This window comes from Cebus imitator, unplaced genomic scaffold, assembly GCF_001604975.1.
Source record: "Cebus imitator isolate Cc_AM_T3 unplaced genomic scaffold, Cebus_imitator-1.0 Scaffold739, whole genome shotgun sequence".
NCBI lineage: Eukaryota > Metazoa > Chordata > Mammalia > Primates > Cebidae > Cebus > Cebus imitator.
This window is the reverse complement of record NW_016108054.1, coordinates 88,822-106,830: the sequence shown is the minus strand read 5'-3', so window position 1 is coordinate 106,830 and position 18,009 is coordinate 88,822. Positions and strand designations below refer to the sequence as shown.

General features: G+C 33.1%; 1 protein-coding gene across 5 annotated transcripts in view; it reads right to left on the bottom strand.

The window, feature by feature from the left end:
- LOC108296779 (synaptotagmin-1) overlaps window positions 1-17,399 on the bottom strand; it is a 453,515-nt gene extending 436,116 nt beyond the window's left edge. For 3 of the 5 annotated variants that reach the window (XM_017519368.2, XM_017519370.2, XM_017519372.2), the window contains exon 1: window positions 17,004-17,168. The gene's annotated coding sequence lies outside the window, so the exon portion shown is untranslated. Of the gene's footprint in view, window positions 1-17,003 lie in introns of all 5 variants that reach the window. The other 2 variants (XM_017519369.2, XM_017519371.2) reach the window with 1 other exon arrangement.
- Between the last annotated feature and the right edge of the window lie 610 nt (window positions 17,400-18,009).

The window sequence follows — 18,009 nt, the reverse complement described above, 5'->3', positions numbered from 1 at the left end:
CTGAACTCCACTCTGATGAATTTTGGGCGGATAGAAAACACTTAATAAATGGTAGCCAACAAATTATGAAAACGGACTTCTGAAAGTGGATATAGACATGAGGTTTTAGCCTATTCCAAAGTTTGGGCCTGGTTTCAATGAGGTCAAAGACACAAGGCTATGCCTGGGGATTCTTGTTAAAACGTAATCAGTGTTTCTCAGGCGTCACTGTGCATTAAGCTCCTCCTGGGAGATTTAAAAAAATCCTAATGTCCAGGCTTTGGCTCAGACCTACTTAATCAGAATCTTGGGAGTGAAACCCAGGTGTCAGTATTTTTAAAACTCCCCAGGTGATCCAGGGTGAAGTGAAGGTAGAGAATTGCTGGTTTCCATGAATTGCCCTACTGTATTCAGCATACAGATTGGGGAGCTTCAGCATAGCAATCACAGGTGGGATAACCAAGTTTAGAGAAACAAAGTGAGAGCTCTGGGAAAAAAAAAAAAAAAAAAAAAAAAAAAACCAGAAACTCTGCAGCATCGGTTATTGATGGTGGGATGCATTTGTTTCAAAAATATCATCCTTAGAACAAAGAATGCTCGCCAATCAAAAAGAAAAAGAAAAATGGGAGAAGAAAAAGAAAGCAAAGAAAAGAGAAAACAAAATATGATGCAACTTCTCAAGTAAATGTGAAAGAGCTAGATAGAACATCAGGCAGTCTATTCAGTGAATGTCTAACAAAGGACAAACTACATAGACATCCCCGTGTTATTCTCTCCTCAAAACTGAAGGAACAATAACATATGAGAACAAATGTTTTATTTATCGTGGTTAGTGCAATTGAAATGATAAAGACTTAAGTGCCTTGTTAATGTTTCAAAAAAATGTTCGAGACAGGCTAATTCTTACATTAAAAATTGGGGAACAATACCTGGAGAGACTAAAGTATAAAGTACACTGACAGGTGGATTCAGAGTGAATCTACTCAGGAGGAAATAAAGAAAGGCAATTTGATAAAAATAATACCAAGCTGAGGAAATGCTTAAGAAAAACCACACATTTGAAGGAGTTATAAATTTTTGGGTTACTTTATGAGCAAAGGAAACATAACATTTTTTGTTCTGCCAACAACCTACTATCATCAGAAAAATGTTTCATTATTATTAAGTTGTGTCAGCTTTATTTTTTTTTCTTTACCAGGTGCCTGGTACTCTGAACATAGTAGAAACTTAGGAAAATATTTATTAAATATGAGAATGAAGAAAAGCATCAGACTGCTTCTAATACCAGCTGAACTGAAAGAATTTGGATATTTAAGAGCAATTGCCTATTGGGTTTAGAATATTGCCTTGCTTTTAGAAAAGTAATGTTAGATTGAGCTATATGAAATCATCATTTTTATAGGTCAAAAAAACTAAAATATCAGCAATTTCATATGGTTCATGTACATACTTTTAAACTGTTGTTTGCCTTTTAAAATTTTAATGTGGCTTAACATAAACAAATGCAGAGTGTGTTTTGTTTGAAGGTTTTCTTTCCAGAAGATAGATTCTATGGAGATGCAATTGCTTCTAGAAAAACAAAAGTGGAGTCCTGGTAGAACAGCAGAATTTCTGAATGGGCACCCATGCCAGTAATCAACAAGTAAACAACATCACAGGACCTAATGTCACAGGCTTCATACTTTCAAGGATGGCTGACTTGACGCATCAACTTGATTTTATAAGAACCTGAAAAATTATTATTCTGAAAGGAAAACACCAAACTCATGGAAAATAAAAATGTAAGAATTTGAACATTACTGTCTTTTCTTGCAAGATATACTTTGTCCAAATGATTATGCAGCTCAGTCAATATTTGAGAACACCTGGTTGTTCTGATAAGGAATATATTTTTCCCATCATTGTGTGCCCTTTCACAGATTGGGATTCAGGATAATTTAGGCCTGACAGTTTCATATTCTGTTTTGGAAAATAGAGAAACATAATACAGGCTTTAAGTAATTAGACATAAATCCATCAGAAGGGATGAGTTGTGGGTAGATGCACAGGGATTTTATTAGTATACAGTAGCCATCTTTTTGCTGACAAACAAAAAAATGCCAGAGAGCAAATGTAAAAGTGTGTAGAAGAAACATATAGATAATTTTCTCTGCAGTCATCCTAGTACCATGAATTCTGAGGAAAGATACCTAAAAGCAGTTCTTGCATAAGCTGAATAAGGACACATTATTCTATTTGCTTTTTTCCCGTAAGTGTCCAACTGAGTGGACATATGTGAGTTTTTATTTGTTACACCCACATGACATCTACAGCTCAGCTACCTTTCTCAATGCAACATGGCAACAAGAAGACTACCCAAAGCTATCACAGACCCTGAAGATCATCACTGCATTGCTTTCTTTCTAGTGGTCCTGAATGCTCGTCTGTGCTCTGTATCTTTGAGAGGTATTTTTTTTTAGGAGGTTTTCATGTTTTACTAGACGGTCCAGTTCTGTAGACATTTTTTAAACATTTTTGGAAAACTTTTACATATGGTAAGAAATACATTTTATAGCACAATTTCGTAGGCAAAGTTTCACAAAGCAATACTGATTCTCACTGCATTTGGTGCAACTTATGTCCTTTATTTTTTCTATTTTATTTTATTTTATTTTATTAATTTGATTCCATGGCCATCCACTGTTTATGAAAAGTTATATCTTAATATAGCCTCAGGCTACTGACAAAGTACAAGTCAAAATAGTTTGGAAACACCATAACTACCTTCTTATCTTATCTTAGAGATGTTTTGAGGACGCTTTTAAATAATTGTGTATAAAGGACAATATGTTGGAGAGCTTAGCCACTTTGCCTGGGGTCACACACAGGTGTCTGATCATAACCATTTCTAAAATTCTTGGATATTCCAAGTCTCCACAATGACTTTGAGGTAATCATAACCTGGAATTTGTTACTTGCTATGCAGGGTGATAGTAAAGAAGGCACTGCTCCTTTTCTTTCCCTATAGTGAATCTTCCTATTAGGCTGACTTTGAGTTGAGGAAAGGGCAATGATATAAAGAGGTCAATGACCTTGATGATGAGCCTGGCCCTTAACTTGCTAGGGCCCCTGATCTATGTTCTGAGGCTGCAGAATAAAGGTTCCAGGAAATAATAGCTCTTCATGTAATGATACTCATTACAAAATGATCAGTCTTTTTTCAAACAGTAATCTTCACAAAGCCAAATAAATTTGGTATAATGATACTTATCCACAAAATAAGCACATTTAAAAAAATCTATAAATGTACAACTATTAATTTTATAAACAGCACCTAAAACTATGAGAGTAGAAGAACTTGTTAGCCTAAGAAATAGTTCAAAGAGAGGCCAAGGCTGAATGTTTGAGTTTTTCTAATCATATTTGAAAATCAAAATTATTTCTCCAGAATTTTCTTTGATAAAAATGCCTAATCTCTAATTTTAAATAGTGACAGATCTTTAATTCTATTCTTCTTTTACAGAAATGATTGCAAATCATAAATTCTTCCCTTCTTTTAATTATAAATCAATGTTTACTTTTATGTGTAAAATACAAAGGAAACAAAATGAGTTGTCTAGAGATCTATAATTTAAAAATCTCTGCATTAATTAACTGTAAGATTTTTTCATTTGCTATAGGCCAAAGAGATGATGCTTTATTACAAATTTTCTAAGAAAAAACTTCAACAAGCTTAATATAAAATATAAAAAATTTGAGTTAGAAATAAGGAAGAATTTATACAATAGGTTATACAAACTTCTTCTTTAGAAGATCTTTACAAATTATAAATTTGCCTAGAGCCAGGCAAGAACTATGTAACTTCTCAGAGGTTCTTGAATATTATATTTTTTTCCTCAAATATCCATTTACTTTTGATGATTACTTGGATATATATTCAAGTGGAGTAAGTGGAATAAAAATCAAAATAAAGAGTAAACATATCTGATTTTCATGTTATTTGTATTATAAACTGTTAGATAAGAATACAAATACTGTTGTTTTGAAATAAAAAGAGTTAAGAATACAACTGATGTTGTTTTGAAGTAAAACATCAAGTTTTGAAGTAAAAAAAGTGTAAAAACAAGACCACATGCATGAAACTGCCTTCTAAGTAAAACAAAGGTTCTCATAAGACCACATTCACTTATTTTATTTCAATACTTTATTCCTTCATGTATGTGTCAATGCAGCACCGTCCCTTGCCATCTGTATTTCTCGTTGACATGAATGAGCCTGAGCTGCAGCATGCATACCACATTCCCCCAATATTAGTTTCATACAGAAGTTGGATGGTTGCTTGAATAACTGGCACATGTGGCTGTTACTTTGCATTTTCCTTCTTTGTTACATTTTCAGAATCAAGAGGAGATAAGCTCTTCAGCCATTGTTATCAATATCAAGGAGACACACACACACAAGATATGTGAACAAAATGAAATTTGAAATGTCAATAGGAGACACACTGTTTTGTAGGAAAGTACCAGATAATTAAATTTAAGAAAGAACCTAAATTTTGGACTTCTCACAATACAGTGTGATATGGCAGACACAGATAAGAATTTGTACTTAAAAACACATGCAGATATCAACTCGCATTGTCTTTTCTATAATAGAACAAAGTAAATGTCTGGAAAGACAGTGTAAACCAGGTAGTCGTGATTTAAATGTCAATAGATTGCTTGGGTTATAGTTTTTAAAGTCAGAAAAAATTACAATAATGGGAGAGTTTTGGAAAAATATTTAATGTATTACTTATTTACCTAGATCACCATCAGAGATTTGAACAAGGCCTGCCTTTTATTTGCTCCAGGCACAGCACCTGGTCTATTGGAGACATTCAGAAACAAATGAACAGTTAGTACCTATTAACCCCTCTCACAGAGGCTTCTGGTAAATAGCAGCATTCACAGGCACCTAAGACATTCAGGTGCACTAGCTCATGTTCAAATACCATCCCACAATCTCTAATTATGGTATAAAACCCAGAAACTTATTTTCTGAAATTCAGTTTCTTCTACTTTTCTGGGAATGTTATAAGCCCTTTTATTATTTCTTCTTGTTCTATTTATGATTCAATAGATCTGTCTATTCCCTTCTCAGGCTGATATAATCTGTTTCTTCCAGTAGCCATAAAGAGTTTTATATACAGAGGATGAAGATATCTTGAGTGCACAGTTGGTGTATTTTGGGGGACATCATTTGGTTCTGATTTTAAATATGATCTTTAAAAGGATGCCTACTGTAGCAGACGTGGATGGTTACCTTCCCAACACGTCCTAGATTTTTCTTTGAAGATGGAACCTCAGTCACAAGTAATAACTCATACTTGTCCTCTCAAATTTAGATAATACACTTCCCTTTTGCAAAGGATGGTATAGGGATGGACATTTGATGTAGCTCTGGAAGAAGACATTAGGGAAATCCACTGGTAATTTTCTGTAACAGATTTTCTCTCTTCTCTACAATTAGGAGAGAGAGCTAACTTTAGAAAGAACCCTTTTCTTCTGCATGTCCTCCTTGCAGTGACTCTGCCTTATCTGTTGCTGTGGGAGGATATGATGCTTGAGATGCTGCACAAAGTCTGGCGACATGGGGGATAGGCCCAGAGACTCCCAGAGAGGCTGACCCAGGGTTTTCATATCAATTATCTACTGAATAAATCTTGGTACTCTCTAGAGTTAGATTTAATACATAGATATAAAGTGACATAACAAATATCAGTAATATTTAAGCAAATTTTTGTAAGGTGTTCTTTAACTTGCTATTGAGATTATCTTACTTCATACAAATCCTAATCTGATATCTTCATCCCAGTCTTTTTCCCTGAGGTTCAGCCTTCTATATTTTAACTGCCTAACTGACTTCTCGTAGAAGTCCAAGGATGACCTCAAACCTAATATATGAAAACAGAATTTGTTTTCTCCTCCCCTACCCGTTTCTGTTGGAGGCTTCCCCATCAGAATAAATGGCTTCGCCAAACTGTTCAAGGAAAAAAATGTAAGATAATTACTTTGATGATTCCTTCCCTCTTACTTGCCATATTCAATCCGTTAATAAATCATATTAGATTCTACTTTTAAAATATAGGATCTACTTTTAAAATACATCTCAAGTCTATTAACTTCTCAGTACTGTATAGCTACAAGTCTAATCAAAATTACCAACTCTGGTAGCTGCCTCACCTGGAGTATGGCAGTAACTTCCTATTGTTCTATATGCCTGTATTCTTGACGTATAAATCTTGTCTTCTATACAGAAACTGGATTTTTTTTTTTTACAATAGTCAATCATTTTATAGCATTTCCCTGTTGAAAACTCTCCAAAGGTTGTTCATTACATTTGGCCGAAAATAAAAACTCCTTGCCATTTCTCACAAGGCTCTGCATGATTTGATTTGCATCTAAAACTCTGACTTCATAGCTCCAAGCATATTTCCTCACTCATTCTACACCAGCCTCTGTTGTTGGCTTATTCTTTAGGTCTGCAATGCTCTTCCAGGAAACATTATCAAGACTCTTTTCTTTATTGCCTTTGGGGTTTTACGCAAAGTCGTTTTCTCAATGAGGCAATCTCTGAACAATCTACATAAATTTCACCCCTATGTACATGTGAAGTTCTTGTTTTCTTCTTGGCATATATCACTAGCATACTTTACATTATATATCTATATAATATTATTATACATAATATAAATTTTACTATATATCTTACATTATGTTGAAGAAATAGATAATAAACAAGATATATACATATATATATATATCTTAATTTATTGTATTTGCTTAATATCTTATTATTTGTCTGTTTCTCCAATATAATGTAAAATCATGATGACAGGAATTTGGCCTATTTTGCTGTTTCCCCCGGCACAAGGTATAATGCTAATGCATTGTACACTTTGAAAAAATATTGATTCAATGAGTGAATTAATTAGTTACTGACTGAATGAGAGAGATGACAAGTTTGATTTCTTGACCACATAGAATCAACCTCACAAAAGTAAATATTGGTTGAATAAATGAATGGTTTGAAATGAAAAGCAGAACATTCTTCTACAGTTCCACAACCTTTTCACTGGGCATGATGGCTTATGGGCTGGCTTTTGTCAAGGACTTTTGCATCTATGTTCATGAGAGATGCCGGTCTATAGTATTCTTTTCTTGTATTGCCTTTGTCTGGTTTTGATATCGATGTAATTTTGTCCTAACGGAATGAGTTAGGATATATTCCCTCTGCTTTTATCTTCCGGAAGAGATAGTAGAGAACCAGTAAAATCTCTCCTTTAAATGTTTAGTAAAATTCGCTAGTCAGCCCATCTGAGCTTGGTAGAGGCTGGCTTTTTAGGGTTTATTTTATATATCCCTAATGCAAAGTAAATAGCAAATGGTAACTATGTATGCAAAGTACTGGAGGCTCAAGTAACGTTTTATATTCCAGTAAAGAGAAGTAGCAGGGGAAGGTCATGTATAGCCTCATGGGTTCTTGAAAGGACCTTATATCCTGTCTGGGATAAGGATATGACTATATAATATAACAAGAGTTGAGTAAAAAGTGGTCTTATTGATTCAGCCTAAAACTTTATGTTTCTTTCTTCCCCAAATCTTGAAAAGGTTTAATTAATGTTCTGGGGATAGCCTATCAGGTCTTTTAACTAGCACGTGACCTCATGAGTCCATCAGCCTCAGAGTACTCCTCCTTTGTGAAAGACGTATCTTTTTGTCTAAAAAGCACATATCATTTCGAATTAAAGTGTACTTGATGAATGCATTTTTTTTTGGAGAGGGCACAGACTCATTAAAAGAAATGTTCTTCATGTTTAGAAAGGCTGCCTCCTCATTTGTACTGATCATAATGACACAATATCTTCACAGTGGTGTTTGTCAAAGACTGCTTCCTGGTGCACAAACTGGCTCTGAAAGTGGCAAACATATAACAAAATGCTTTGAAAGATGGAAGCATTTCTGAAATCTAAGGTGACCACAGTGAAGGACAACACTCATTTGGATATAAATTTCGATACATTGAGTCCTTTATTTTAAAAAAATTATTATTTCATGGTCATGCTTCATAAAACTTCAGTATTTTTCAGTTCTGCATTGTGACTATATTTAATAAGAGATATCAGAAACATTGAGGCAATTTTCCACCTGTTTTCTGAGACTGACAATGCTGATAGCATTTTTGGAAAGAAGACAGATATGTATCTAATCCTTCATGTATATGGAGAACAACTCATCACAGTCCAGAATTCTATTACAGAGAGACATATAGATAGATACATATTCTGTTGCACAAACTAAATTTCAGCATATTTATAAAATAGATAGATGATTTATATTCCAGAACAAAAATATGTAGTTTCAAGACATGAATGCAAAGGCTTTCTTAACGTGGAGAAATAATTTTTTTTCCCTGTCAGGAGAAATGTGAATTCTATTAAATATAAACAAGAATTGCTAGCATTAGAAACCAAATAACCTTTACTTTACTTTGGATATATAATTTTGAATTAATAAATATATTTAATTTTTAATTTCTGAATCAAAGGCAAAGATAATTTTCAGTTTGTAAAATATGTTAGCTAAAACACTGAAAAAATTGTAAGCATGGAAGAAATTGTTGTCACTGTTTCATCACAAGAAACTACTGACTAATAAAAGAATTTTTGGGAAAACACAATAGATATTTTTGAACTGTTATATATTCTAAGGTATCAGAGATCTACAAACTAATGGTATATCAGAGATTTACAAAAAGAAACTGAAACAAATGTTTCATAGAAATAAAATTCAACTTTATGATGAACATAGAAATTATTTTTATAAGGTCAGTTTTATGCACATAAATCATTTTCCCTATTCACCAGCAACATTTCTTTCAGTAGAAAAACACTAACTTAGATTTTCAGTTTGAATGTTCTTCCTAGTTAGAAGAAACTAGTCTGTGTGTCCATAACATACTGGAATCTGATAAAACCAGATACGTTTTGAATACTAGGTTACATAAAAGGCATGCAAAACTGCACCTAATTTTTATAGTTGTATATAATTTCTCTTTCCTTCTGTTTTTCATTTTTCCCTCCTTCAATGTATTTTCTAAAGAAAAGGACAAAGTTCTTGGTAAATAAAATTAGATTAATGAACATTTTCCTAACTACAGTTTATTGGATGAATACTTTTTGAAATTCCTTCTTTGTTCATTTAAGTAGATTCAATAAAGGCAACAGTTGATATCCAAAGTAAACTTGAAGCATACTGATCATAAATCAATTTATAAAGTCCTATTCAAGATCCTAAATTATAAAACTAAATTATAAAACAGAATTTCCTTACGTTCATACTCAGAAGTTAACCAGCAGTATATAAGAAGTCCCAATATTTTTTAGAATTAAAAGTCCTAAAAGAACATAAGGAATTTATTATTGTATTTTCTACTTGGAATGTGCCCATTAATATGAAAGGGGTTCATGAGCAATTGTGATTGGGGTAAAAATTCTATCCTCGCAGAGGCACTTTCTTGGATGCCATCAGAGAATGGTCATTTCTTCTTCTATGTAACATAAATACAACCACTAAACCCAAATGACCAATTTGATTATTCTATGTACTCAGCTGCCATCTTTAAAGAGAGTCATTTTAGAAAGAGAATACATTCTTCTGAGTTTTTTCTCAGATTCTCCCTTGCTTACAGTTAAATAATAAGATCGTATAAAATAACTTAACACCTAGAAAATTGTGATAGTGCTCATATTTCAGAAATTTAGGTTTATTATACTAAGTATAGTTTCAATGCTTATCTACAAATATGTGAGAATTGGGATGTAATACAGTGGTGTAGTTCTTCATTGTTAAACAGAACTGTATTACGGTTTTTCACAAATGATAAATAACTGTCTTTTAAAAAATTTCAAGAAGAAAATTCAACATTCTCTTCTCAGAATATTGCATCATGTCATTCATTGTTCTTTTCTACAATTTCAGTAAGTTGCTTTTTGGTCCTCAGTGTACAATGTGTCTTGTAATGGTATGTGATGCTTCCTTCTTTTTTCTAATTTTAGCACCTTGAACTTCATTTCTTACAAGATTATGTGATAAACTGTAAATAACTGTGGTTTTGTTGCTCTTTCCACTTTGCTGTTAATTATTTTTCTATTGTGAAATCTAAATTTGAATCCAGATCTCTAACAAAGTGATCATACCCAGGATTATTTTTGTTATGTTTCTATTTAAATACTTTAGAAAAATGCTTATTTTTAACATTAGCATATCATCAACTTGTCAGCTATTCTGAATCAAAAACTCTATCTAATTTTCTGTATATTTGATAGAAAATTATAATTCATCTTTCTGTGTGTTTCTTCCATGAATACAAACGTTTAATATATTTTCCATTCAATTAAATCCTATCTTCATTGTTTTCTAATTTGTAATTATCTTAATAAATAGACACATTAGGTTTTTGTTGTAAGATTTCTTTGTATATTCTGGATATTAAAGCATCATCATAATAACTAAAAAAAAGTTTTAAAGATCAAATGGCCAAAAAGCAAGAGAAAAAAGACTCATTGTGCTATATAAAATGTATGTTTTATTCACTTTACTGTAGTTATGTTATACTTCAGCCAATATTGCATAGGTTAATAAATAAAAACATTAGGGTATTTTCCATAAAAAATAAATCAAATGGGGATACTGTAACAGTAAATATACTACTGTGTTGCTAGGGTGCTCTGAATTTTTAATATCCTGAAAAATTGTCCATGGAATAAAAAACCATCACAGGTATGTAAAGGTTGTAATTGTTTTGAGAGTTTTTAAAATCTAAGACTTAATAAAGTTATTTACACAAATTTCTTAATAATTGTCTCAATAATTTGTCTTAGTAGTTGGTCTGTCTCTAGATGCTATCAAGATTTGTCCTAGATAAAGTCATACTCAATAAAATACATGTTCTCTGCATTTTGATGAAACTGTGGTTGTAAATATTTAGGCCTGAAAAATATTATTCTTGGATTCACTGAATGAAAAAGACAGTATCATTAATGGAATATTGCTAAAGACCAAACCTGTTACTGATACATCTTTATGTATCAATTTTTTTAAATTTCAATGATGTCAGAGAGGTGCCCTTTTTAACAGCTAGTTAAGTACCCTTAAATATAGGGACTTTACACTGCCTTGATTCTTTACTTTTTCAGCTATCTAAATTCTTACATTGCTATTCTTCTTAGCAATAACTTAAAATGTGAAATTTTTGTGTTCGTTTAAGATTATCCTTCTAGTTCTTGAACCATCATCAGACATAACCTATTGCATTTTCGAGATGTACATTCAGACACTTATATGTGTACACATGTAAATGCCTATCTGGTTCTAATATCCTGGAATAGTGTGAAAAATTTATAAACAATTTAGTGGCTAACCTTTATACTGTCTTTGTGCCAAGTACACATAGTAAATGTAGAATGGTTAAACTAGAGATCCTGGAGGAGGTTGCTGGGATAATTAGAATAAATTCTTGCCAGATAGTTTATGATCACTGACAACTTACTACAGAAAATGCATTCCAATGTGTTGAAATGGGACACTTAGCCACTGGCAAATGTAATTAAGAAAAATCTCATGATAAGAAAAGATGCCTTTGAGTTATTTGATTCCGTAATGGCCACATTGGAGCCACTGTAGTATTACTTACATTTAGCTATATATATTAGATTTCTCAGGCAATTCATCTTATGTAACATGCAAATTTATGAATTTCTTTGTCCTTTCCACTTAAGATGATGGAAAATGTTAAAAGAGTTAAAATAAGTGGATTATACTAATTTGAGTGCAATGTTGAAAACAGTAAGAATCAATGAGGCTAAAATGAAAAGAAGGATTACTTACTGAAAACAACTTGGAGGAAGAAAATTTAAACAAAAATATGATTAAAGTTACTGAATAAACAAGATTTTGGTGGGTTTTATTATTTGTATATTTGTTCTTTGTTTATAGTCTACCTCTCTACTAGAATGTAATCTCCATGAGGTCAGAGTCCTGGACAAGAGGCTTTGAAGAGTGACTGACATTGTAGATGCTTAATAAAATTATTGAATAAACAAAGGTGTGAACTCAGGCTGCATCATGGGTAAGATTTGTTAGATCAGGGAAGTGTAAGAAACAAAGACAGAATGACTGGAAACTTAAGTATGGGAAATATTATCAAGCAAGTTTATATGTGAATATAACTGATGATACAGCATCAGTCATACAATTTTGAAGTGTCACTTCTAAGGCTTGGGGTGAAAAAACCATTTGGAAAATTCACACAAGGCTGTGAGATTATACCATCATCGTCTTATTGAGTCCAGGTTTGTACAGTAGCTTTCAGAAGCTGTCAAATAGATTCAGATAACTCAACATAGACATTGATCATTCCTGCCCTAAGACACTTCTTTGAATGTTGACAACACTCATTCTTTGCTCTTGTATCTTGAAAATGGAATGGAAAGAAGGGGTGCTTTATATTTAAAATTTCCTCTAAACATCTTTCTTCAGTAAAAGATGAGCCATTCTTTTTTCCCAGTCTTATTCATCTGTCTCTCCAGTAGAATTTCTAGAGTTAGAAGGAATTTTGGAAACTTACATGATAATCTTCTATACTTCAAACTAACTAGTAATGGAGATTTAGACTTTTATTTTACTGAAAATTACAGTTGATGAAGAATTATGGGTCATTTTTCCAGCATGACTTTCTGACTTCTTGCTTCTTATACATAGATTAGCCGACTAGTAAGATACATCAGCTCAAAAAGTGCTCTATATTGCAGGTCTTCATTTTGAATGTATTAATTTTTCTTCGCTTTGAATGGAGAATTTTTATCATGAGCAAATAGTTCTCTTTGTCTTTCCATCTCTAACAACTGTTTTTAAGGTTAAATGGAAGTGATGGGGGCTCTGCTTAGCGCTGCTAACACCTCCTTAAAATCTGAAGAATAGAGGAATAAGACAGGTACTTCCTTTTTTGGCCTTCGTCTCTGTGTTATCCACACTGCTAGCCCTCCATTCTATTCCCTTCAACTATCCAAATTTAAGAAACAAAAAATAAAGAGAAATGGTAAAATACAAAATTCTAAAATTCAAATACAATAAAATATTCTTTGTGTCTTAAAGTCTGGGCTAAAAGTAACAAAATTTGCAAAGTGCTGACTACATAGTAGGTATTCAATAAATATTTCATAAATTAAATGAACAACTGAGCTCACAAAGGCAGCAAATTGGTAGATTTGGTTCACTTGACGCACAATTTTTAGAAAGAAACAAAGAGTAGAATTCTTTAGAAAGTGGAGCTCACTAAAGTGTTGAGTAAGGAGTTAATCCACTCAGAGCAAAAGCCACTGATAGAAGGCCAGAGGTTCATTAGCTCTCCCTTCACTCCATTAGTTGGCAGTCACTGAATTAGCACGCATGCTCACTTTCTCTCTTTAACCATTCCTCTACACAGCTGCAATCTAAATGGATGTGTTGTTTACTCATTTTTAAAGAATTGAGGCTGGTCGTGGTGGCTCACGCCTGTAATTTCAGCATTTTGGGAGGCCAAGGTGGTGGATCACCTGAGGTCAGGAGTTTGAGACCAGCCTGGTCAACATGGAGAAAATACAAAAAATACAAAATTAGCTGGGCGTGGTGGCACATGCCTGTAATCCCAGCTACTCAGGAGGCTGAAGCAGGAGAATCACTTGAGCCTGGGAGGCGGGGGTTGCAGCGAGCCAGGATCACACCATTGCACTCCAGCTTGGGCAACAAAACTTCGCCTCAAACAAACAACAACAACAAAAGAATTGAATACACCCTGTTCTTCTCGATTATAAACATACAATTTACAAGCAAATTTTCTATTTAATAGCTAGTTTCATGCTGCTGGCCACCCCTACTTGAGATCCTTTTGCTTTTGATTCTCTAAATCTACCTGGCATTTCTCCCCTCCATCTCATTTTCCCCTGCTCAGGGGAAGAATACTCCTCTGCTAGAACCCCACTTTCTCTCTGTTTTAGAAAAATATCCTACCATCTCTTTTAATTTCTCATTTATTTATAAGCAAATTTACTTTCCTTTAGCACTGATATTCAAAGTAAATGTATAATTTATTTGTGATCTAATTGGCTTAATTTTGATGATCATATAGTATTGTTTTCGGTGATTCTTCAATTCTCTAGTTTTATAAATTATATACTTTTACTATAATTTTGTGGATTTCATAATTGAATCTGTGCATGAAACATCATGTATAGCATTCTTTCTATTTGAAAATAAGTTTTGAGTCCCAAATATTTAACTTCTAAATAAAACTTTTGAAACACAACCCAACTACCATAGTGCCTGTCCATAATCTAAATACAACCTTAAAACTAACTCAAAACAAAAGACTTTTTGATTTATAAAATGATTCTTATGGACATGGAAAGAATTTAAATTATTCCAGTCTTTTCAGGACATATTTAGTTTACAAAGTAAGTTAACCTACAAACCTAAGATTTTGACCATTTTCCCTTTTTAGACTTTGTCTCCATGGAGTTGGCTATGCAGGAAGCAAAAATTAATTTTACGGGTCAAACATTCTCTGTAGTCTTTCTACTAGAACTAATGTTGATATTTGCTGTCTTTCAGTGCCCGAGGTAATCATGACATTTTGTCTTTTCATGGTTCAGAAGACAGTTCTTCGTTCCCTAACTCTCATTTGAGTATATACTTACTTTAGAGTTTAGTATATTAAATTGGCAAACAATGTCTTACTTGTTGCACTGAGAAAATTATCTTACTAACATTAGATAACATGGAAATATTCAAATCTAAGCTCAAAGAATTCAATTTAGTTGTATTAATAAAGCATCTTTTGAAAGTAAGACACCCAGGTTGTTCATCACAATGGACACCATAACAAAAACATAGGTTGAAATTCTTTAAAAAGTGGTGTTTATTAGATATATAAAATATTAAAAGACTTGTTATTACAAAGCTTTGCAAAACTAAAGATTCAAATATGAAAATAATGAATTATGCCAACTGTTAATTTAATACCTCTTACCATTATAAATATTAATCATTGTTAGACAACTTGGAAAAGCTTTTAAATAAGAGACATCCATATCCTTAATATACTTAATTAACACTAAATATTAAAATTTTAATTCAAAATATTTAAGACATATTAATGAGGAAATAAACATCTTAGAATGCTTAGTGCAGTGTCAAGAAATGAAAACATCTAGAAAAAAGTTAAAATCCAAATTTAACTTGATTTTGATTTTTTTTTTTTTGATGTCAGTTATATGTCTGTAGTTTTACAATGCTCTTCTATCAGTTGCTTCCTTGCTCTCATTTTGTAAAGCAGTGGTTCTTAAACTTTGGAGTACGTTATAATCACCTAATAGTGTATTTTAAATTCTGGTCCTAGGGCCTACTCCCAAAGATTCTGACTTAAGTTTGGCATGGAACCCAGGCACATATTTTTGGGATGTGCCTTTACATTACAGGGATGTAATCCCTTTACATTACAGGGATGTGCCACCACGCCCAGCTAATTTTGTAGGTTGGCTTTAGATCACATTTTGAGATGCTTCTCAAAATAGTTGTAGGACAGAAGATAAAAATGTTCCTAAAAGACATCAAAGTAGAAAAGAACAAAGTGGAAATATTTTCAGATGTGTATGGTAAGAATCATATTGCAAGGACATTAGGTACCTGCCCTTCATTGTAAAATGATTGAAATATCAAATGTAAATTAGTAATGTGGCAGTTATTTCCTAGAAAACTTCAGTACTGTCAATACTGGGTATATGCATTTCCAGAATTACTTGTAAAGAAATAACAATTTGAAAAAAAAGTTTCAACAATAACAACTGTGATCCTACACTGTGGTATCTTACTGCAAGAGATAGGAGAAAGTTCTAACACTGAAATAATTTATTCCTAAAAGGTGAAGAACATTATGATTCAGTATGGCATAAGTCTATAGATATATTTATTTAATAAGCAGGTTAATTTTATAGACATATATGGTTGGTATATTTCTATGTATTTTTGCATTGGTGACTCACTGTAGCAAACTTCCTGAGGGAAAGAAAAAGTTTAAGATATAGTAGTTAAATAGTCTTAAGGACAGAGCTTCACACTGTAGTGTTATTTCTCCTACATACAATGGAAACAATGTGAAAGGCTATTCTTTAGAAATCCAAACTTCAGGAGCATGGGACTCCAAGTAAAGATCATGAGATAATCTAATCACTTCACATTTACTTCATAGAATTGTGTTTATGTCTAATAAACGTGTCTTAGATATGACTTATACCAGAGGAGTAATTTGATTGGTTAATGAAGAGTTTAAGAATGATAATTGAATTTGATAGAATTCATTAGTTAAGACATTCAACAGATACTTTACAACCCCAATTATGTACTCTAATGTATGTAATAGTTACAGTGTGATATATGTACTTCACTGCTGAATTAGGCATGTATGAAAGAATGAGACACAGCATGGTGCAAAGAAACATTGGTCTGAGACAAATTCTTCTCTCTCCTCTAGCCCCTCACCCAATACTCTTGCTAAATATCAGCTGTGCAGCAGGCCACAAAAGCACAGAGGCAGATGCCATGGCATATTCTTTTAGAATGCAAGGCTGCTCAAGATCATCTACCGATAATGAACCATGACAACTTTGGATTTGATGGAGTACAAAATGACAGTGGGAGAAAGCAAACATGTTATACAAGGAGCCAGTGCCCCACCAACAAAACCAGCATTTCAAAAACATTAATACTAGTAATAATTTCAGAAGATGTGACAAATACTAATTTCCCCTTAATATTACAAAGATTTTGAAAGAGATACATTTTTTCAATCTTCCAATCTTCGGCACAAATACTACCCCCTCCGCCCTGCCACCACATATCAAAAGATATGGATGGATAAAGGAGGTAGATAATCAACAAAATGTGTCAAAATTTGTTTTTTCCAAATACCTTAATCAGGCAGTTCCAGTGTGATTTCCAGGAATGAAGCAGTAGACAAATGAGCAGTCTTCCAATCTGAGTCCAGGCGTTTGTTCAAGCTCTTGCTAGTTCTTGCTAGCTCTTGCTAGTTTTCTTGTTTTCCCTTGAGAGAGAGAGAATAGAAAGAATCTGTGAAAATGCTGGCCTGCAACTCTGCACATGCCTTTACTGTTGACTGGGTATAGACTTCCGCTTATGCAGCCCATTCATTATTCACATCCTGGCCTAGCTTCCTCAATGCCTGGTGTGCTGGGTGCTCCAGGCTAAGAACCAATAGGTATGAATCATGCTGACATTTTAAAAAAATCCAAAAGACTAAACATTTCAAAAGAGCAACTTTTTCATATTATTCTGACATCTCCTGTTCAATGGCATTGGTCTATAGAGAAGAAATAGCACAGGCGGCACCCAGTGGAATTACCAACAGCAGGGAATTATCTAAGCAATTCACACTTCGTTTTGCTAACAAGACTCCATGTTAGGATACTGGAGTGCTATCCTTCTCTGGCAATGTTCTCCTACCTTTTCAGAATTATTGAAAAGCTAACTGAGTCTATTTTGATTTGTGAATCTCTTTGTGAGCAACAGCAGCTGCAGCAGTGCTAATAAAAAGGAAAGACATTGCTATTTACCTAGGAAGAACTTTGAAATACTGCACATACAAAAGCATCTGAGTGGTAGGGAAGCTCTATCAAATACTTTAATATTTCCCTTCTTTCCTCACTTTCTTTGCTCTTTCAGCCTCCCTTCCTCTCTCCTTTCTTTTACATTCTTTTCTCTTCTTTTTTCCCTGTTCCTTTAAAAAAAATTCTTTCTATTCTCTTTAATGCACTCCCTATTGCATTTATCTACTTTTTTGATATAAAACTGCAAAAACTTTTGCCCCATATTTCTACTACCTTGTATTTGATGGTTGAAAGTCATAATTTTAGAATATGGAATCTCAAAAAAACTGAATAATAAAGTAATATAATTC